Here is a 24,572-nt window from a genome sequence, read left to right on the forward strand (position 1 = left end):
CATTACACACTGGTATCACTCTCCCCAGTGAGACTCCTCTTCCAGGGACCCTCTGTTTTTTGTATTTTGACATATGGTATATACTATGTCTTTTTTCACAGATCCCCACTTCATTCACTTCATATTCACTTCCCTTGTCTATGTGCCACAATTCCTCACTCTATTCTTCCTCCTTTTCCTGTCTCACTGCCTTCCCCCCTTCCCCTCCCCCTCGCTTCCCCTTCCCCTCCCCCTCCCTTCGTTAATTCATTAATTTCGTTTAGTTATATTCGTTAACTTCCTTAAATTCGTTTTCGGATTTCGTTTAGTTTTCTACCGAATTCGAAAAATCGGCCACATTCGAAAATATTTCAACCAAATTCGAAAATATTTCTACCGGATTCGAAATAATTTCAACATGATTCGAAATGATTTCAACCGCATTCGAAATGATTTCAACCGCATTCGAAATTATTTCAATGGCGCTGCCTAACGTGCTTCGAATGGATTCGTAAATGCATCACTTTTTTTTTGTTTGTTGATTTGTAATTTTACGTATTCTCCCTTACAATGGCGCTGCCTAACGTGCTTCGAATGGATTCGTAAATTCCTTACATTTTTTTTTTGTTTGTTGATTTGTAATTTTACGTGTCTCTCACACAATGTCGCTGTCTAACGTGCTTTGAATGGATTCGTACATTCGTAACCTTTTCTGTTCGTTGACGTTGATTCGTAAATTTACACATCTGACAGTGGCGCTGCGGTGCTGTGTGCTTCGAATGGATTCATACTTTTCTAATACATTGCGGTTATTCGTAACTATTCGAAATCTCGATTTTTTTACTTTCGTTTTTGACGTGTGGCTATAGTCTCCGCCCCTGTATGCCATTTTGAGAGGTTGTATAGTGGTGTGGTGAGGGAGGAGCAGAGAGCAGAGCAGAGAGCAGAGCAGAGAGTTTTCTTGTTAGATTTGTGTTTGTTTTTGTGTGGTTTGGTGCTTTTGGTGAAATTAGAATGTTTGGTAGTGAGAATGGATGTGTGAGACTTGTGAGTGAGAATGTTGGTGTTGGTATGAGAGTTGTTGGTGTGAGTGAGAGTGGAGGGGAGCGGAGGAGTGGAGGAGGGGACTCAGGGGAGAGGAGGAGTGTAGTGGAGGAGAGGCATGGAGGGGAGAGGAGGAGTGTAGGGGAGGGGGGGCGTGGAGGGGAGTGGAGGAGGGGACTCAGGGGAGAGGAGGAGTGTAGTGGAGGAGAGGCATGGAGGGGAGAGGAGGAGTGGAGGGGAGGGGGGGGCATGGAGGGGAGCGGAGGAGTGGAGGGGACTCAGGGGAGAGGAGGAGTGTAGCAGAGGAGAGGCATGGAGGGGAGAGGAGGAGTGTAGGGGAGGAGGGGTGTGGAGGGGAGCGGAGGCGTGGAGGGGAGAGGAGTGGAGGTGAGAGGAGGATCAGTGGGGGGTTGAGGAGAGAAGAGGAGGCATGGAGGGAAGAGGAGAGGAGGTGTGGAGGGGAGAGTAGAGAAAAGGAAGCGTAGAGGGGAGAGGAGGCAGGGAGGGGAGAGGAGGATTGGAGGAGAGGAGAGGCGTGAAGGGGAGAGGAAGAGTGGAGGTGAACGGAGGCGTGGAGTGGAGCCAAGGCATAGAAGAGAGCATGCCCATGGAGGTGGAGTGGAGCGGGTGCATGTGCAAAAAAAGAGCCAAGTGTCCACCCCTACATCAGAAGAGATTTCTGACGCCGGCCTGCAGCATCACCAGTGAACCAAGAGACAGAGAAGATCAAGGGGGCCCGTATTTACCCCAGAGGAGAATTCTGCATTGGTTGCTGCAGTGAACAGAGACAAACTGAGACTCTTCAGCCTAAATGTCTCAACGTCGGCGAAGAGAGCAGCCTGGGAACGAGTCCGGGACTCAGTGAATGCAGTCTCCAAGGTTCGCAGGGCCACCTCTGGTGTCAGGCACAGGTAATTATTCAAATATTATATCACTCTTAGAACACACCACATATATGTGAAAAATACACAATATAGTCAATATATAGTCAATAAACTGATTTGAACGTAACACAAATATTTATTTGGCACAGACACAGAAAAATAACATGTAAAATAAAAATAATATTGTTGTAACGTGTATTAACTATACTATATCTTATTTTTTTCATTTGCAGGTTTTAGGATTGTCGGGCGTCAGTTAATAAAAAGATAGAGAAGCATCTTCTGGCCCAGTCTACTGGAGGAAAGGCTGTGGCCTTCAGACAGTGGGAGGCAGAGCTGAGAGATGGCCTGCTTGCAGATGAGGATGTCCCTGGAGTCAGCAGAAAGGGTCCAGCCGAGCATCAGAGAGCTGGTGAGTAAAATAAAATATATCATTATATATTGCAGTTATATGTTGTTTCCAGCTCACTATTTTTTTTTTTTTATGACTACGCATGTAAGACTTACGTTTTACTTTACATTCATGTTTTGCAGATCGAGCAACGTCATCTGTGGAAGGATCAGCTCCAAGTTCCTGCCCTCAATATTCTGGCAGTGGTGAGTACCTAACATAAACACAAAGCAAACATAATAATAAATAAACATAATAACAAACATCTATTTAACATTTAAAGCAGACATCACTAAATGGCGGACTGTGGGCTAAATGCATACCGAGACATTGTGCCATCCAGACCGCCACAGTCCAGCCATTTATGTGCCGTTCTGCACACCGAGCCAGAGACACAGCGGGAGACACAGCAGCTCTGAATATTGGGCAAGAACGGAGCTTTTGAAGATAACTTTCCAAGTTAACCAGCAGGTGATTGGTTACTAGGCAGGCCTAGCAACCAATCACCTGCTGGTTAACTTCAGCACCTCTCACTCCTACCCACTATTCAATGCTGCTGTGTCTCCCACTGTGTCTCCAACTCTGTGAGACCAAATAAGGTAGCAAGGGGTAGAGCTGTGGAGGCTGTATTCTGGGGCAGAGCTGGGAGGTTAAGATGGGAAACTGGCAGAGATGCTGGGCGCTGTGTAATGTGAAGGGGCCCAGAGATGCAGGGTGCTGTGTAATGTGAAGGGGCCCAGAGATGCAGGGGGCTGTATAATGTGAACGGAGCCAGAGTTGCAGGGGGCTGTGATGTGAAGGAGGGCAATGGACAAAGCTGTGGGGAGGTGCTATGAAAGTGGCGGGGAAGATTAAGATACCATTGTGAACGGAGGTTCAGAACACTACTGTAAACTGTGATGTGAAGGGGGATTGTGATATGCCAGGGGACTGAGGAAACTGATGTAAGAATGGGATTGAGAAATAAAAGAGGAGGGGCTGTCAAAGCACAATTTAGCAATGATTTTTTCTCTTATCTGGGACTTGCTAAAATCCTTTTTTGTTATGAAGTCAGATTTATGACATCTGGCTTCTGCTGTGCTGCCGAAGCCGGGTGACAATCCTCTGCCGTCCATTCTCTGGCTGAGAGATTAGTTGATTGTTCTCAGCCAATAAATGGCACACTGTGCAAGGGAATAAAAAAAAGAAAATAAAGCCCAAATAAGTCCTGTAGCATACCACTTCCCGCAAAATAATGTATCTGTACAGCGCTTTGAGGAAGTGGTTGTACCGGGGTGATAAGTAAATGCAGCCGTCACCCCGGTACCTCTTTTTAGATCTGGTGGTTGGCTTTGCTATGATAACAACCGATTCGGCTCCGAAGCTGCTCAGCTGTCATCATAAGGAGTGGGAGAGGATACTAAAAGCCCCCCGCCTGCCGCTTTCCACCACTTCGCCCGGGTCTCCAGTCCGGAGCGATCAGCCGGCACGTCCGCCGGCATGCCAGAGTCGCAAACAAAGCCAGAATCGGCTTCAATCGAGTCTCCAATGTAGTAACTCAGAAGTTACGTACTCGTTTACATAGCTGCCAATGGCACCGATATGAAAAAATCCACAGTATTCAAATATGCAGATTTTTGCTTTTTGAATACTTGTACATGCAAAGGAGGGATTTGGGGATTGGGATTTTTTTTTAAGTAAAACTGGAAAAACAAAACAAATAAGAACAAAATAAATTATTTGAAAGTGCCCATAATGGTGTTCAAATCACACTTGTGAGGTATCGCCGCGATCCTCACATTGAGAGAAATAATTATAGCAAAAGATCTCTTCTGTAACTCTAAACTGGTAATCGTAAAACAAAAATTCCATGCTCATCTATAGTGATTCTTCAGTACTGTAGTTTCTTGCCATTCCAAGAGTGTTTGCAATTTTAACCACTTGCTTACTGGGCACTTAAACCCCCCTCAGTCCCAGACCAATTTTCAGCTTTCAGCGCTGATGCACTTTGAGTGACAATTGCGCGAGCATACAACACTGTACCCAAATGAAATTTTTATCATTTTTTTCCCACAAATAGAGCTTTCTTTTGGTGGTATTTAGTTACAGCTCGGAGTTTTATTTTTTGCTAAACAAACAAAAAAAGATGCAAAAAAAAAAAAAAAAAAAATCATGTTTTAATAGTTTGTTATAAAATTTTGCAAACGGGTCATTTTTCTCCTTCATTGAAGTGCGCTGATTAGGCGGCACTGATAGGCTGCATTGGTGGGCACTGATGGGCTGCATTGGTGGACACTGATGGGCTGCATTGGTGGGCACTGATAGGCTGCACTGGTGGGCACTGATAGGCATAGTTAAGGCGGCACTAATAGGCACAGATAAGGCGGCACCGATGGGCACAGATAAGGCGGCACTGATGGGCAAAGATGGGCACAGATAAGATGGCACGGATGGGTGGCACGGATAAGTGGCACGGATGGGTGGCACGGATGGGCACTGATAGGTACCACAGATAGATGGGACTGATGGGCACTGATAGGTGGCACTGATAGGTGGCTCTGATAGGTGGCACTGCTGGGCACTGATGGGCGGCACTGCTGGGCACTGATGGGCGGCACTGCTGGGCACTGATGGGCGGCACTGGGGTGCAGCACCTTTGAGGCAGATTGGGTGGCACTGTGGGTGGCACTGTGGGGTGGCACTGTGGGTGGCACTGTGGGTGGCACTGTGGGTGGCACTGTGGGCACTATGGGCACTGACAGGGGGCACTGACGGGGGGCACTTACTTTTTCTTTTATTTTTTTTCAGGATGGCACTGCGGGAGGCAGGTGGGCACAGGCAGGTGGCAGGTGGTCCCTTGTATTGATGGCCGTGATCGGGACTGATGTCCCGATCACGGCCGCCGGTGATCGGCTTTTTTTTTCTCTCCTCGCGCTGTCAGCGCGAGGAGGAATAATAGCCGATTACCGGCTCCGTTCTATCACATGATCAGCTGTCATTGGCTGACAGCTGATCACGTGATAAGGGGTCGGGATCGACCCCTTACACGGATCGGTGATCAGGCGAGTCTCACGGACTCGCCGATCACAGAGCGCGCCGCGCGCGCCCCTCAGGGGGCGCGCAGGCCGCTCGTAACCAGGACGACGTCAATAGACGTAGTCCTGAAAATGTAGGTCCGCGCTAATGCCGTCATTTGGCAATAGCGCGGATCTGAAGTGGTTAAAGTGGTTGTAAACCCTTACAAACCACTTTGACCTACAGGTAAGCCTAGATTAAGGCTTACCTGTAGGTCCAAGAAATATCTCCTAAACCTGTATGGTTTAGGAGATATTTGCCCGAAAACAGGCACTGCTGTCTACGGCGCATGCGCCGTAGACAGCGGCGCGCAGGCGCACTGAGCGCGGCATTCTCAACGACGGAGCTGCCGCGCGTGTCGGCTCCCGTGCGCATGCGCGGGAGTGACGTCATCGCGGCTTCGCCGGGAATGACAGCAGTGGAGCTGCGAGACCCCACCAAGAAGATGGATGCGGCGGACTACAAGGGACAGCAGCGACTTCGCTGGCTCCTGTGTCAGGTAAGTGACACATAATGGACTACTATGCGATGCATAGTAGTCCATTATGCTTTGCCTTTGCAGGGAATGAAAGAGGAAGTAAACTCATCAGGGTTTACTTCCTCTTTAAACTTCTATTTACTTGGAGTAACATTGTCTATCGCAATATCCCTAAAAATTGGTCTAAATAAATTTACTGTAAAGTTATTTTTTTAATTCAGTAAATTTTTCCTCAAAAATTGCTTTTGAAAGGCAAATACATATATATATATATATATATATATATATATATATATATATATATATATATATATATATATGATGTTTGTGGTTCTTAGTAATTTTCTAGCAAAAAATAATGATTTTAAATTGTAAACAATAACTGACAGAAATAGGCTTGGTCCAGAAGTGGTTACCTTAACTCTTTTATCCTATCTTTAACAGAAAGCCTGAGCCATATCCCGGACCCTCCAGCGTCAGCTTCTGTCAGGAAGCAGCGGCACATTACTCCTCAACGTAAGTAGAATACGCAAGCTGCCAATATAAAGAAACAGGACAGGAGGAACCATCATCATCCACACTTTACAAACAAGCATTATAAAACACATAAAAAGCTATTTAACAACCATCCATTTTTAAGTTCTTACACACACACCTCAAACTAGGGGTCGACCAATTATTGGTGGCCACTTTTTTGTAATAATCGTTATTGTTGACAAACTTACCAATATAGTGCTTCAAGGTGTTGTACTGGGGTGATGCCTGCAGCGGCAGACATCACCCGGTACCGTTTTTTAACAACCGATATGGCTAAGCAGCCGCTTGTCTGTTATTACAAACAGCCGGAGGGGATGTCCTCCCCATAAGTGCAGTCGCTGTAAATCTGAGGAGAAACTCTGAAATGAGGTGGAGCTCTGCTGATTTTATCATCCAATCTGTTTTTTTTTTCCTTGCATGTCCCCCTCAGATCTACAGTGCACTTGTAGTGGAAAGTGTATTTTCCTTTAGTAAATAGACCCCACTGTTTGTATTGTAACCTATAATTGTTTATTCTATTACTACAATATTTGGAAATGCATCTGATCTTAGTATCCGACCGCCACTACAATCGGCCACCAGTAACTAGGGTGGAACTTAAAAAAGAGTAGCAAAAATAAAATATTTGCTATACAATGAAAAGAAAAACAAACATATGTTTCTTTAAAGCATTTGTTAACCTAAAAAAAACAAACCTGTTCCCTTAACAACTTAAGGAAGGACCACACTCCGCAGTTATACGCCGGCTGTTTGAAGAGGACCACCATTGTTATGGCTGGTATCTTCTTCAGCGGGCAGTCCTCTTTCAGATAAAAGTGGTCACTGCGGCGGACTTGCCGCGAGTTCACTTTTATCAGGGGCATGAGAGGCCCACCACGCTCCAGTCGCCTCTGCCGCTTATCAGTAGCAGTGAAGACGATCAGGTCCACTTCTGCCCTCCAGTCTTAAAGGGGCTTTTTTTTGGGGGGGGGGGATATGACAATTCTTTTTGTATACATTTTTTATTGCATTTTAGTGTAAATATGAGATCTGAGGTCTTTTTGACCCCAGATTTCACATTAAAGAGGACCTGTCATTCTTTTTTTCTATTATATGGGATGTTTACATTCCTTGTAATAGGAATATGTGACACAAAATTTATTTAAGTATACGCTCTAGCATATGCAAGGTGGAGTTCCACCTTGTTCCAACATCCTGTTTGAGGCAGTGCTCCACGAGGCCTGCCTTTCTCTGTTACTGCCTGAGAAGGTGGCTATCCTTCACACTATGGTGAAAGTGACCTGCAATTTTGCGGCATGACTCTAAAAGTGCTGCTAACCTTCCACTGTTAGTGTTATCATCCAGAGCAGACCTAACGACTAGATGCAGCATGTGTGAACAGCAGCGCACACCAACAAATCTTCCATCACGGATGGCCTTTGTCATGTTAGCTCCGCCATCACTGACAACAAATCCCATTTTGACATTAGTGCCTGCCTGTCCCCCTAGCCACCTCCCTATCATTTTCTGAAGTGCATTTAGAATATTCTGTGATGTGTGCTGCTGATCCATCACCTCAGCATGGAGGAGGAAGGCGTGCAATCCTGTCTTGTGCACTGTGGCAGCAGCCACAGCACTTGAGGTTTTTCTTGACCTTGCAACTGTTTGTGGTGGTGGTTGTATATCTTGCGACTCATTGGGCTGCCACCAATGGGCAGTCAAGGACAGGAAGGCATGCTGGCCACTTATAGCACTCCATAAATCAGTTGTAAAGTGAACTGATTGGCCAGCAGCCTTCCCCAGCAAATCCTTCAAAACCCCAACACATGACCGGTACAGTGAGGGCACTATAGTTCTACTGAATGTGGTGCGTGAAGGGACCTGGTATTGTGGTGCCACAGCCTGCATCAGCTGCTTGAAGGGCTCCCCTTCCACAAAACTGAAAGAAGCCCCCCCAACAGCTATAAGTTGTCCAATGAGGCGTGTAAGTTTACGGGACTGCTGTTTTGACATACTCCGGTAATGTACCCCTCCAAAATGTTCTATAGTGGGCTGTATGGATTTGTTTAGCATTTTACGACCTGTAGCTCCAGAAGTGGCTGTGACTTTGACACTGCTGCTGGTAATAGTGGTGGTAGATGGGGGAGCCACACCAATTTCTTCCCTTAGCACCACTGGCCTATGGTGGCTAAGCATGTGTTGCCTCATCCCAGCGTTCGTGAGATGACCCAACAGTCTCCCACGGCTGACTTCTCTGCTGCATATTTTACATGTAGCTGTGCGGCCATCACCAACTGTCACAAAATGTTGCCAAATTTTAGAACGACGGGTGCTGCCACTGTGTGGTGAAGATTTTCTCTTCAGCCGCAGATGCTAGAGCAACTTGCTTAATTTTGGTTGTAGCCTGACCTGTGCACTCTGCTATGCTGCAGTGTTTTTGTGATAAAATGGGAGGTGGCCTCATGTCAGGGATAGTGAAGGAGGTTACTTGATGATTAACAGTTGTGCTGGTGGCTCTAATGTTTATAGGAGACTCAACCGGAACAGGAGAGGCAGGTGCCACTGGTGCCGTTCTTTCAGGGGAATACAACAGTGGGGAATCAAATTTAATATGGGAAGGAGAATATTCTGGCTCATAAATATTTGGTTCCTGATCAAGATTAAAAGGTAAGGTATAATCTGAATCTTCCATGTTTGCGAAGGAGGATTTATCAACATCAGATGTTGGGGGGACGTGCTGAACTCCCTCTTCTCTCGGATGGCTAATGGGAAATGTGACTAAAAAATCTCCCTCATTACTTCTATGACCTGTAGATGTAATTTTTTCAGTGGTGATGGCGGTGCCAATGGTAGTAGCAATAGTGGTGGTGGTGGAACTATGAGCGCACAAAATGTCTTGCTCATATTCAAATATTTCACTTTTAGGCTGCTTAAATGGATGCTCAGAATCAAAAGCCTGTGTAGGTAGTAGTGTCAGGCCTTTCCTGTAAAAAAGACTTGGTGTCACCACATTTCTCAAAGTGCCCATAGCAGAGGTGTTGGTGACACAACTGGCACTAGTAGTTATTGTGCAGGTTGGGGGAAGATCCTGAAAAAGGCGATGACATGCAATAGATGCCGACTGCTTCCTAGTCTCAGAGCAGGACCTTTCAGCCCTGCTAGTAGGGGATTTTGAACCAACAGTTTCCCTCTCTGACCTTTTCTGTTTGGAGGGTGGCCTTAGCATAGCACTATCAGAGCTAGGCCTTAGATCTGCCTGAACACTTTGGCTGAGGCACTGAAACAGGACAGGCAAGCTGCTTCTGCTGCTTCATTTGCTTATCCTTTGAAAAGGTACTCTTGTCAGACCTAACACGCCTACTGGAACGTTGTGTACTGGTGGTGGAAGTATGACTGTCTGGGCCTAGCAATACAGATGCTGACATACATGACACAGACAATGGTGGTACAAACTCACAGGTGCTGGTAGTGGTTATTGTTGCTGTGTCACTGCTGCTGCTGGTACCAGGAGGAGGAACCTCATGTTGAGAGCTTGAATCCATCTTGACAAAAATTTTTTACGAGACTGGACTCTCTTCTGCTACTTCTCAAATATTTTCTCTCCTCCTCTGCTCAAACTCCCTTTCTCACTCAGTTACCACTAGTGGAATGCACAATGCAGTGACCTTTTGCCCTTAATCCAACCTCCAGCACAAAAGAAATCATCTGATTGGACTGTAAATTACTCCATGCCAGTAATCCAGCCCCCAAGGAATCAACTGATTGGCTTAAAAAAACTGTAATTCACTAATATCCGGAATAACGAATTCGGATGCATTCGGATGTATTCGAATTCGTCTGAATTTTGCAACTTTTGGACATTCGGATGCATTCGAATTTCCGTTCAAAGCAATTACGAATAAAACCGAATCCGAAAAAACGTATCTCAAATAGCGAATGATGCTTTAACACGGACTAATGCAACACCAAGTCGACTCGTGGTTTTGCATAATGAATGATTTAATTTCACTATTCGTTAAATTTATCGGACATTCTGATGAATCAATTTCTTTCGAATTGTTAGTAGCTCACTAGGGAATAAAACAAATCGATTCGAATATAATTAAATTATTCGTTATGTGATTACGATCACAAGTCGACTTGCTGTTGCCGTGTTAACGCATTAACGAATTATGCCGAAGGCATTCGCTATTTATGATAATTTCGTTCGGATTCGGTTTTATTCGTAATTGCTTTGTTCGGAAATTCGAATGCTTCCGAATGTCCGAAAATGGCTAAATTCGGACGAATTTCGATTTGTTACGAAACAAATTGCACAAGCCTAGAATAGAGTATCCTCAAATTATCCCAAAACTATCCTGCATATTATATAACTGGTTTGAATGATCCTACCTTGAATCTTGTTTGTTTTGAACCTTGAACTCTTTGCTCCTCCCATGAACTTCCGAATTTAAGCAATGTCTCTACACTTGCTGTTTGCTAGATTTTTGTGCTTCCTCCAGCCAATATCTCGCTTTTGTCTTTCCTACTGCTGTCCGTATCTTTGCTACCATTCATTACCAACATTTGGCTTGCTTCCTCAATATTCTTCCCTACCTGTTATATTTGCTACTGGGCCCTGACTTGCTCACCTCCTGGTGCTAACATGCAGCAAAACCCATCTCCACCACCAGGAGTTCTGGTAAATACTGGTTAGTACTTAGACCCCGCACCTCAAGTGAACCCGTATCATCAGCCAGGGTGACCTGCTTGTGACCTTGGATCCAGGTGTGACTCAAATGAGCCGTGCGACTCAGGAGCATTTGTAACACCATGGCAAACTGATCCATGCGGTGATCCAGTTCATGCAATCTAAAAAAAATAATGCCAACAAGTGGATTGACTGCATCTTCCGAATTCATGGCCTTCGCCTACTGTCAGAAACCATGAAATCAGGCCGAGACATGACTACAGTTTAATCACACTTGTTTAATAATAAAAGTAAAAAGAACAAACGTAGTCAAAACATAGCCAAAGTTCAGGAACCAGAATGGATAGTCAGCCCAGCCAGAAGTCAGGGATTAATGTAGTGGAACAGCAAGCAGGATCTGGAGCCAGAAGGGATGTCAGCAAAGCAAATCTTGAACAGGATCGCAGGAGATAGACCAAGGCGAAGGCATATAACCTCTGGACTGGATGGCTTAAGTAGGCAAGACCGATGAGCAGGATATCATCAACAGCTGAGTAACTGTGGAGAGATAGGAGCTGGCAATTAGCTGACAGCTGAGCGGCCAGCTCAAAGAAGGGAGGGCTGAGCTCAGCCCTGACATTTTTCTACTTCACTTGTTGCAGAAATAATAGAGTTGATAATAATGATTGTTGGTGAATTGTTGATGTTTTGTTTCTATGCTTGGGTGTCGATAGATTTATGAGACTTGTAAGAAGGTCTGAGAGGACTGTAGTGGTATAGTAGCCTGTGTGGTTATGTGACAGCCTGTGTGGCAAGTGTAATAAAGTGCCATTTGACAGCTACTGTGTGTGGTCCGGGGAAACAATTGGAGGACGACCCAAGAATTGTAATAGAGACTCAAGGGTGAGGACTCTAGAAATGGGAGCACGGCACTCTCATGGATCTCTCTATGCTGAGAGAGGTTAAAAAAGGCATAAGTAAACTAAGCCCTTTGACAGAAATGACAGACAGATATGGACAGTGGTTAAGAAATTACACCAAAACTATTATAGGCTGGCAACTATTATAGGCTGGCCTAAAAATAGATCAGATCCAATTCCAGCAGAAGGAGTTTTAGATGTATCAAATTGGGTCTCTGTGTATGTTAACTTCCATGGCAGACTGACAAAGCTGTATAAGGGGATTAAATGTGTACAGTATTGGATTTTTGAAAGTACGCAACATGATGTAACTTTGACTAGTTATGAGACTGTCAACGTTTTTCTAATGCATATCACTGATGGACCTAGAAAAAGGAATTAGACCAGGCAATGCAAGTTTAAATGTTTAATAAATGGAAAGATATGTGAATGAAACCTGTCAGAGATGGTTGAAGCTTTACATTTGTCCTGGGACAGTGTAAGTCCTAGACGAAGCAAGAGAGGCAAAGGGAAGGGGAAGAAATGAAGGAAGAAAGTGAGGATGAGGACAGTGATTGTGACCTAAAAAATATAGTAGAGACAAAGAACCCTTCCTCCGTCCAAAAGGTCACCCTAAGCTCACACCTTAGTGTCCCCATCTCCTACAACACCCTCTTATTCAGATCCTCTTCCTCCTCCTCCAAGTTACCAGGTACCTCATTTTGCCAGGCAATGACCTTATAGGGGGGCCACAAGGGACCTAGAGGTTATAGCTGCCCAGGAAGAAAATTAAGCTGAATTAGGCTTAAGATACAGTGTGTATCCTGTTTGCATAATTACTAATACAAGACAAGGACAGAATGGTGTACAACCACCAATAATTACAACAAGTACTAGTTACCAGCCCTTTTCTCCAGGAGAAATGCATGTTCTTACAAAGTCCATTGCACACCCCTCTAAAGACAAAGGTGTCTTTATGCAGGAAATTAACAAATTTAAAGAAACTCAGGATTTATGCTGTGCAGATATGGCTCAGTTGCTGAGATTAGTCCTTGGGTTTGCTGACTTAAACTAGGTTGCACAGAAAAGTGTTTGCCCCACAGGCAGGGGACACTTCCCATTTTGTGACAAAGATAAGACAAAAGACGCACTAGAAAGAAAGTGGGCAGAACGTTGTAGAATTATTAATGAGTGGCCCTCGCAGAACAAATCAGGTGGCTTGTTGGATGTAAAACAAGAAAAGGCTGAGGATGTTTTTGATTACTTTAAACATGTCCAGTCCATGGCAGAGGCAGTAGGAGGTTGTAAGAATGTGATGGGACTTAAAGAATCAATATGGAAAAGTTTAATGGCAACAAAACCTGAATGGAGAGAATTTGAATAGGCATTGCTGAGAGAAGCGTGCAGTATTGGGCGGCACAGTGGTGTAGTGGTTAGCACTCTCACCTAGCAGTAAAAAAGGTCACTGGTTCAAATCCCAACCATGACACTACCTGCCTGGAGTTTGCATGCTCTCCCTGTGCCTGCGTGGGTTTCCTCCGGGTACTCCGGTTTCCTCCCACACTCCAAAGACATGCAGGTAGGTTAATTGGCTTCTGTCTAAAATTGGCCCTAGTATACAACTGGGGATCTTGGATTGTGGCTCCTTGAGGGTAGGGACCAATGTGAGTGTGCAATGTAAAGGGATAGGGACAATAGTAGACACTCACTCAGGTTGAACTGGATGGACTGATGTCTTTATTCAACCTTACTAACTATGTAACTATGTATCATTGAAGCCGAGGAAGAGGGAAACAATGATAAATGACTAGTAAAGCATCATTAACTTTCTGAGCACACAGAGGTTATTTTTTGCATCTCTGAGACAGATGGAAAAGATGCTTATGTAACATTAAGCTTGCCACAACTAACAGACCAGGAAATGTCATGCTTAGTCGATTCTGGTTTTGCCCGGACGAAATCTCCTACCTACCAAAAGACATCCCCCTTACATCTGAGCCACTAGCAGTTGGAGTGAGAGGAAAGTCTATCCCTCTGAAGGAAAAGCCCCCCATACAAATAGGGATTGGAAGCCACATGTTTTATAAGTTGCTTGTCTCTGATACTGTACCATGGAATCGATTGGGAAGAAACCTACTGAGTTGTTTACAAGCCTGTATACAGTATACATCCAACAGAGTAGAAGTACATGTTCATCTCCAAGTGAATTCTCAAAGGCCATGATGACGATCCTAAAAGGGTGGCAACTAGCCCATGAAGGCACAGTGATCAAGGTGTACATTGATGACATCTTACTATGTGCAGACACAAAAGAACATTGTGAACAAAACTCTCTTTCTCTGTTAAAAAATCTCAGTGAACAGAATTTCAGGGTGTCAAAGGAAAAGGTACAATGGTGTAGGCCTCATCTAAAATTCCTTGTCTAGGCCCTGGAACCAAACCTATTAACATTGCATGAAAATGAACAATAACTAAAATGCCTCAGCCAAAAAATCACAAGCAGCTCAGAGAATTCATTGGGATGATGTCATATGTGAGACAATGGATACCAGATGCTAACAGCAAGTTGAAACCTTTGTATACTGCCATGACTACACCCTTTGAATGGACAAAGCAACTGGAGGATGTCTTTAATCAGTTGAAAGCTGATATCCAGGTGATACCTGCCCTCCAATTGCCTGACCAAAACAAACCCTTCCAACTGTAATGCTCTGTCAAGGGAGCCACAGGCAATGAAGTACTTACACAGAGGTCACCATCAGGAACACATATAGTGGTCTATGAAAGCGTACAACTGGACCTAGTCCTACAAGGAATGCCAACCTGTGTAAAAGCAGTTGCAGCCGCTGCATTACTAGTGTGTGGATGAATCAGCCTCTGATGATCTACACAACACATGCAGCGAATTAAATCCTGAAAAGAGCAAAGACCAAACATTTTTCATCAGCAAGGGTGAGCAAATCCTGCTTGAATCAGGAGAAATAGATGTGAGAAGATATACTACAATCAATCCTGCCAGCTTTCTCCCAGAGAAAGACCTTGAAGAGGAGGGTGACCACAATTGGTTGGAACTCATGGAAGAAGAAATGCAATATAGATAAAACTCATTGAAAAAAACCGGCATGGGTTCCCCGAACCAAAAAAAATAAAAAATTGCGTGGGGTCCCCCAAAATCCATACCAGACCCTTCAGGTCTGGTATGGATTTTAAGGGGTACCCTGCACCAAAATAAAACAAATGGCATAGGGGTTCCCCCAAAATCCATACCAGACCCTTATCTGAGCACACAACCTGGCAGGCTGCAGGAAAAGAGGTGGGACGAGAGGACGCCCCCCTCCTGAACCGTACCAGGCCACATGCCCTCAACATGGGAGGGTGCTTTGGGGTCTGACCCCAAAGCACCTTGTGGGCTTCCACATGGGGCCAGAGGGGGCGGGGTCACCCATTTATGTCACCGGGTAGCTCCGCCCTCAGCTATATGATAGCTGTCACTGAGAAGAAGCTTCACTTGATGGAAGCCTCCCATGGTGTTGCATATTTTTTTTCTTTTTTGGTCCGTCATGCGGCATGGATTTACATCGCGGGACATTTTTATTTTTTTATCTTTTAATAAAGGACTTGCCTCAAGCTGTGTCTGGTCTTTTTTTACCATTTTCAACACTTTTTTGTGAAATGGTAGGAGTATTCCATTACCAATTCACATGGGGGCAGGATCTGGGGGTCCCCTTGTTAAAGGGGGCTTCCAGATTCTGCTAAGCCCCCACAACCACGAGCAAGGGTTGTGGGGATGAGGCCCTTGTCCCCATCAACATGGGGATGAGGTGCTTTGGGGTCAGATTAGTTATTTTAGTTATTTTTTTTAGTTTTTTAAGTTATTTATTGCCCAAATGTTCGATGAAATAAAAAAGATGATCTTATGCCGAGTACATGGATACCAAACACAACATGCTTTAAAATTGCGCACAAATGTGCAGCGGCAGCAAACTACATACATTTTTAAAAGCCTTTAAACGTTTTTACAGGTTACAATTTTAGATTTAAATAGGAGGTCTACTGCTAAAATGACTGCCCTCGATCTGACCTTTGCGGTGACACCTCACATGAATGGCGCAATGGCCGTTTAAATATGACACCAGACGGACGCTTGCATTTGCCTTTGCACGTGAGCACAGGGGGACAGGGGTGCTTTTATTTTTTCATTATTTATTTTGCTTTTTTCTTATATTTTTAAACTGTTCCTTTCATTTTTTTAATCATTTTTATTGTTATCTCAGGGAAATATCCCCTATGATAGCAATAGGTAATGACAGGTACTCTTTTTTGAAAAAAAACTGGGGTCTATTAGACCCTAGATTTCTTCTCTGCCCTCAAAGCATCTGACCACACTAAGATCGGTGAGATAAAATGCTTTGCCAATTTCCCAATGGCGCTGTTTATATCTGGCAAAACCAAAGGCGAAAGTCGTGAAATGCCTGTAGCTTCCGGTTTCTTAGGATTGGAGCCATTCTGGTCTCTGATCAGTTCTATGGTCAGCTGGCGGAATCACTGGCTGCATTCTCAGGTTCCCTGTTAAGACAGGAGAGCCAGAGAAAACCATGGAAGATGGGGGTGTACGTTCCCTTCCACTGTTTATAAAAGCAGTCTAGAGGCTAATTAGCTGCTAGGATTGACTTTACATGAAAGCCGACCGCTGGCTGAAAAGAATGATACCAAGATGATACCTAGACCTGCAGGCATCATTCTGGTATAACCACTCAAATTCCAACAACATTCCAGTATGTTGCTGGTCCTTGTTGGGCATACATTGTAATGTTCTTTTTTCATACAGCCTGTGGGCTGAACGAAAAAAAGAGATTGATCGTTGAGTATGCCCACCATTAGAATACTGCCCTTCATCCACCCTCTTCTAATGATGGCCATACATGCACCATTTTTTTTTAACTGTGGTGGTGAAATCACCTCTGACAGTGCTGGAGCCGCGGCTTTATGTATCGTGGGAGCAAACGCTGTTGCTGTCAAGATAAATAAACCTGTGCTGCAGCTGAATGCCGTACCTGCTAAGCAAATGATGGTTAACAATAAAACAAACATTACAGTATAACATACCATACCTGCAAAGCAAATACAATAAAACTGTAAAAATAAAACAGGGAGAGAACAATATAGAACAATAGAGAGCGAACAGTAGAGCGGACAGTAGAGAGCGAACATAAGAGAGAGAACAATAGAGAGAGAGAGAAGAGAAATAGAACCACAACTATTTTTGGATTTTTTAATTAAATTTTTTTGTGTTTTTGTGTGTGTGTTTTTTTTTCATTGTTAAAGAGATGTGCAGAAAGGAAAGACAAGGGAAAAAGAGGAAAAAGAGGAAGATAAAGAGGTTTAAGGAAGGTGAAGGGGGATAAATAAAGATAACAAGGGGTACAATGGCTCTAGACAAAAGAGGAAACCTCCATTAGGAGTAGTGAAAAAGAAAGTAGAGATTTAGGGAAAGAAACTGAAGACCCTGAAGTTTCCAATACATTCCTCCTCATGATAAGGTTTACAGGAAAGTATAGATGTCCTTTGACAATGAGGAAATGGCAGGGAATGGCGCTTGAGCAATTTCTTATGAGTGTCCATAAGTATGCTTGTAAGTTGATCAAAGACAAAGAATGAGTCTATACGTTGTTCAGCTTCTTCAAATATATAACTTTTTTTTACATGGCTTAGCCATGGTTTGTTTAGCTACTAAATGTACTTATGTTGTGAGAATAAATTGAGATGTAGTCAGTGAGGGAGGTACGAGGTGCAGAAGCACGTGCCAAGGGTCTTCAGCACCTTTGAATGGTGTATGTAGAAGTTTAAATACCTTGGTCCAAAATTTACCCACCAGCACATTACAGCCTCTAAAACACAAGTTAGAGTGAGCAGGTGTGCCAGCCTGTTTTGTACCATGTACCATTGAGTGAGAATCTTATAAGCCATTTCATTGGCAAACAAGTTAATAGAGCATGAGGAGACCATGAACCAGAAAGAGAACTAACTCAATGCTAGCGTCCAACCTAATTGCTCCCGGTAGAGGAATAAAACAAATGGTGAATAATGCAGCAATAAAATATAAGAACACGGACTGACGGATGAAAATAAAAATAATAGTAAGAATAAATGTATGTACGGTCAGAAATGTAGTAGAAAATATATGGATAAAAGAAAATATGTGTTTTTTATTGAACACTTTGCTAAAAACTTGTAGCTTTATGACTTGACAGTTTGAAACTGGGTCCTGATCAATCATGATAAAAGGGGGTGGTTATTAAATAATTGTAAGTACCCAGAAATATGGGGGTGATGGAAAGGGTGGGAAAGTGAACACACATGTGTAAACACACGCACACACACACTCTCACATGTATATATATGTGCGGGCACACAAGTAGATTTGGACTAGAAGAGACAACCCGGATAAAACTTGTTTAGAATATAATCGTAGAGATTTATGTGGTATATCCATGTCTAACTAATAAAATGTACTCATATACATATATGCACATGCTAAAAAGAGTAATGGTAAAAATACTGTAACAATGGCAGGTGAATGAGGGAGGTGATGCAGAGGGAAGCAGTCAGATCAGACTACTCACCTCTATTTCCTCATTCAAGCCCCCAGGGGCAAGAGAGTCCAAGATGTAAATCCAATAAGTCTCTCTCTGACAGAGACATTTGAAATGCTCTGCCAGTGGGAGCGCACCAGAGATGGACTCTATAATCCAGACCCTGGGGCCCGAAGAGGAGTGGTCAGGTTTTTTGAGGAAGTGGAGGGTAACACTATACAAGTCATTTCCTCCCTCAACGAGACAGCAGTGCCCCCCAAACCTCTTCCTCAGGGTACATATGGTTCTACCCACATAATGCAAGCCACATGGGCAGATCAAACAGTAGACTACAAACTCCGTGGAGCAGTTAAAAAAGCTACTAATCTGGTAGGTTTTACCTTTGTTTTTAAACTCTTTTTGGCCATGATTGACATGTTTACATAACACTGGTACATCCCAACCAAGGGGATGAAAGATGGAGATGCAGTTAGCGGTCCCTGTTGGGATTTGTAGTTGCTGGGTGCTACCAGATTTTAGATGTTTCTTGCTCTCCTATCTGTGAATTTGGGTTTTGGTGTCATCATGGATTTAAACTGTGGATCATGGAGTAAAATAGCCCAGTGTTTATCCAAGATGCGTTCCATTGCTTTGTGTTTAGTGTGAAATTGAGTAACAAACCTAACTGGCTGTACCGTGGGATGGTCAGTGTCTCTGGATGGTGCAGGAGGCTCAGACAAATAGAATTGAAAGGCTTTGTCAATGAGTTTGGGTGGAAATGCTTTTTCATTAAATTTTTGTTTTAAATGGAACCCTTCTGAAATGTAATCTGATTCTCTAGCACAAATCCTGTGTAGCCAGCAAAACTGGCTTTTAGGGATATTTGTAATCCACCTTGGATGGTGGCAGCTTTGGTGATGTAGAAATGAATTGGCAGCTGTAGGATTTGTATAATTTTTGGCCATAATTTTACCTCCTTGATGAAATAAAGTTAAACCTAGGAAAGCTAATTGTAAGGAATAATTTTCAGAGGTGAATGTTAAACCATATGCATTGTTGTTGCAATGTTTAAAAAAATCAAGGAAAAGGGGCTGTGGGCCATCCCAAATGATGATGATATCGTCAATATACCTCCCATAAAAAACTATGTGGGAGGTATAAGAATAAACAGATGTAGTTGGCTTTCCAGAGCTCCATTGTCAAGTTGGCATAGCTGGGGGCAAAATTTGCCCCCATAGCTGTGCCCTTCACTTGGAGATATAATTCTCCATCAAACTCAAAATAATTATGGGTCAGGCAGAATTCTGAGGCCTCCAAAATGAATTCTGTCTGACCGGGGTTGAGTAAAGAATCAGAGGAAAGGAAACTTGCAATTGCTCTGAGGCCTATATCATGCAAAATGGAGGTGTAAAATTAAGTATGCGCTAATTGTTCCAAAAGATGTGTACCATTTCGGATGTATGATGGGAAGCTTGTTGTAAGAGGTTGCAGAAACTGATCGATATACTGGGAGATTGGACTAGTGATACTGTCTGTAGCTGCGACTATTGATCAACCTGGAGGGTTATAAATGTTTTTGTGTATTTTGTGAATGTGGTAAAAATACGGAGTGGAAAAGTAGTGTTTACTGAAAAAGGCATACTCATGCTTGGAGATGATGTCTTTATCTTTGGCCTTATCAGTAAGTTCTATAATGAAATTGGGTAGAGGATCCCTATGCAATTTTATGTATGTATTGTTGTCGAACAATAGGCGGCGGGCTTCCACCAAGTAGTCAATGACATTTTGGACTACGATCCCTCCGCCTTTGTCTGCAATTTTAATGACTACATCATGATTTTTAGTAAGATCTTGTAAAGCTGTTGTTTCGTGAGAGGTAAGATTAGAATGATTGGAGTGACTGGTATGAGTATGTTGACATCATTTTTGAATATTAGAATAGACAACTTGGTAAAAGGTTTGGAGGTAAGTTCCTTTGGCATGAGATGGATTAAACACAGATTTTGGCCTGCCTTTCCTATATTGTACCAGGGGGGAGTAGAGGGATGTTGGGTGAAGAGGAGCAAGTCATCACCCTCATCATCACTCCCTATATTATATAGGTCCTTAAGAATGTTGAAATCTGATGAAATAAGGGTTGCCGTTGTCAAAGCAGAATCTGCAGGGGTGGGATGGGTAGAATTGTCTGTGTCCTTCTGTGATTTGATATTATATTAGCGTTTTAAGGTGAGATTGCAAATTAATAACCTCTTAGTCTCCATATCCGCTTGCATGCACGTAGATATACATTATATTATATAGGTTTTTCTAATTCTGTATTAACGTGCAGCAGATGACCCTTTTGTAAAAAATGTTGTATATTTTGTACAATTTGCAATGAGTGTTTTTAATGTGTTTTTAATTTGTCTATTGCTCGTATGATAATCAGTCAGTGTCAGGACCTATCAGCGCTTCCTGCCGGCTATATAAGCCTCGACCTATCACAGCCTCTGTTAGGCATGAAGAAGAAGTGACCACATCCCTGTGGCTCTCAGCATGCGTTCTAGAGACTGAAAGTGTCAGCATCTACTGGCGCAGCCTCTTTCCCAGACACCACTGCCACCCAGCCCACGCATCCCACTCACTTCACGGAGGTCCGGAATTATATGCCTACATGCCTGTCATGACTGTACCTTTGTGAGTACCATGTTTACAGTTGATATTACAATATCATTTGGTCTATTGCACTTAGAGTGGCACCTTTGTTTTATCCCCAGCCTTGTATAGTTATCAACCTGCACCATGCAGTAAGATGAAAATATGAGGGCTCAGGTCCTAAATAGATTGATCTATACAACACATACTAAAAAGGTATTACCACGTAGTAAGTCCTACCTATAACAAGTTTCAGCTTAAATAAAGGGAACTAGTTACCATATATTGCAATACATGTTCAAGTTGGAGACCTGTGCCAAAGTGATCCGTCTCTGACCAGTCCTACTCTATCTTACCAACTCCTATTTGCTAAAAGAACTACACTTGAAAATATAAACATATAATTCCAATATGGGGCAGACGCTGGTGGTGAAAACAGCCCTAGATTAAACCAAAGCTGTGCATATCCCCAGTTAGGAAAAAACACACAATTTAAGAGGGTAGCCAGCACCAGCAAATAATATCCATGCAAGTAACCAGGTGGATCTCAACAAAACCACCAAGCTAATCAATATATAATACAAAAGGGTTACAGCAAAGTAGGTACAGCAATGTAGGTATACACATATATACACATATAGGCAGTAATATAGAACTTTGCTTCAACAAAGCAAAACTAATTTTTCTTAGAAGTTTTTGCATTGTCGAAGTGTCGAAATAAACCTAACCACTGAGTATTCACCTCAATGCTTGTATATTAATCAAATCTGTTCTTTGGGTAAATTCAAGGTCAAGTAACAATTACAATTCAAGCACAAATTGTGTATTAATTTTGTAAAATATTTACACAGTTTGAGAATCAGCTTCAAATATGTATCTTTTAACATGGTGGCCATGGGGAAGTATAATGATTAAATACGGCAATAAGGATAAAAATATTAGAGCCAAACATATTAAACTCTGTGAAGGCTGACCATCTCCTTCTCCTAAATGATGCTGGCTCCTCTCTGTGAGGGGCATTGTCAGTCCTAGAAAAATTCTCGGACATGACAGGGCTTAAGGTTAATTGGTCAAAGTCACAATTGCTTGCTATTGATGCTGATGCTAAAAGAGAGGCTTCGGCTTCTCTTCAGCTCTCTTGCTGTTCTATGCCAGGAAATCCATTATCTTATCCTAGAAGTGAAAGACTCCTCCCTCTATATGTCTCTCTATATGTCTATGGAAAACACTTGTAAATAATGTGATACCCCTACACAAGGACACCTATATACATAGAGGCTGTGCAAAAAAATATGAGTCTGCACTAAGTGGTTAGCAGAAATCCTCTACTGCTGCAGCAGACTAGAAAGCCTTCCTAATATGTGATGGCATCTCTTGAAGTCCTAAAATGACGGCTGGGTGGGAAATTCATCCTCCCCAAAAGGCACCTCACGCGCGCCTCATGGACCACACTGCGGCACGACCTGTTACCCACTGTGACACAGGGGGTGACAGATCAATGTACTGGCCCGATGCCAGTACCAAGCGATTGCTGTGACCAATCACAGCAAATCACAAGTCAATTGTACACAATGAATGCCTCCCTTTCATGCTATTCATTGTGTACTATTGTGTCAAGCCCTGTGATTGGTCAGAATGATCACATGGTACAGACAGGACCTATCACAGCCCTCTTTACCAATCACAGCTAATTACAATAGTAAACACTGAATGAGAAGAAAAGATGGTTTCTAATATTTTCAGATATATACCATAGTTTGTGAACTCAATAACGTTCCTACAGACTAAATAATATATACTGTTTTGGAGTATTTTCACCAAAGAAATGTAGCATTTTGACTAAATTTATGAAGAAAGATTATTTATTTGCAAAAATTTAGAAACAAAGAAAAACACCTTTATCTCAAAATTTTCTGTCTTTTATTTTTGAATTTACCAAAAATAAAAAAGCGATCAAATACCACCAAATGAAAGCTCTATTTGTGTGAAAAAATGAAAGCTGAAAATTGGCCTGGGTAGGAAGGGGGTGAAAGTACAGGTATTAAATTGGTTAAGTTGTTACTGGGTACATTACATTTATACAGTATTTTCAGAGTATTTCATATTACATTTTTGTTTATTTGATATGATTTATTTATTTTCTATCTTTTATAAACAATTTAATAAATGCTTCATTGAAATCTTCTTTCAAGATCAAATCAATTTTATTTTGATCTGTTTTCACCTAAACGGTGTGGGGCCCATAGTTTGGTGCTTACTCTGCCTATTTGGTAATCTGGCACTGCCAAACATTCATATAATTTTTAACTATAGTTCCATTATTTGTATATCCTTAAGTAATAAACCTCAAAACCATTTTCCATTTGTATGGAAATAGGTTTGGAAATCAGTTGAATTCAGTTGAAGAAAATTGATTTTCTAAGAAGGAAATGATTTACCTCTAGTGACACTATGGGGGTTATTTACAAAAAGGCAAATCCACTTTGCACCGCAAGTGCACTTGGAAGTGCAGTTCTCTAAATCTAAGGGGTAGATCCGAAATGAGTCCCTAAGTGGTTAAACTCCATCGAAAATCTGTGGAATGACTTGAAGACTGAAGTCCACAAACAGTGACTATCAAATTTAACTGAACTTGAGCAGTTCAGCAAAGAAGAGTGGACAAATATTGCAAAGTCTAGATGTGAAAAGTTAGTAGAGACATATCCCAACAGACTAAAGGCTGTAATTAAAGAAAAAGGTGGTTCTACAAAATAATGACATACGGGGTAATCTTTTTTTACAACTCAGTGATTCTGTTTTTTTTTGTTTGTTTACATTTTTTTCCTGACATGTTGGTGTTATATCTTTCACTTGGATAGTATAAGTTGCACTGAGTAAATACAGCTGGATAAAACAAAAACTGTGTCTGTCTTCATTTCATGCTGCAAAGCAACAAAATGTGATTATTTTAAAGGGAGTGATTCTTTTCAATACCCACTGTATATGTTCTAATCTATCTATCTATCGTTCTTTCTTTCTTTCCTACCTTCTTTCTATTATCTTATTTTTTATGAATTGTAAGGCTTGTTCTCATTTATTCTAATTTTATATTTATAGTCTATGTTTAACCACTTGCCGACCGCCGCACGACGATATACGTCGGCAGAATGGCACGGGCAGGCATATGGGCGTATATATAAGTCCCTGCCTGCCCGCGGGTGGGGGGCCCGATCGGGCCCCCCCCCGGTGCCTGCGGCGGTCGGCATTCCGTCGAGAGCGATCCGGGATGAGGGGGCGGCCATTCATTCATGGCCACCCCCTCGCGATCGCTCTCGACGAATGGAAATCCCCGGTGACATCACTTCCTCTCCTGTAATGTAAACACAGGAGAGGAAGTGATGTATTCTCTCCTCCGTGTCGGTAGTTTTCGTTCCGACACGGAGGAGAGCGGATCGGTGAGTTGCACCAACACT

Source organism: Lithobates pipiens, unplaced genomic scaffold (assembly GCF_037356315.1).
Source record: "Lithobates pipiens isolate NorthernLeopardFrog02 unplaced genomic scaffold, aLitPip1_a1.2 Scaffold_8, whole genome shotgun sequence".
Classification (NCBI taxonomy): Eukaryota; Metazoa; Chordata; class Amphibia; order Anura; family Ranidae; genus Lithobates; species Lithobates pipiens.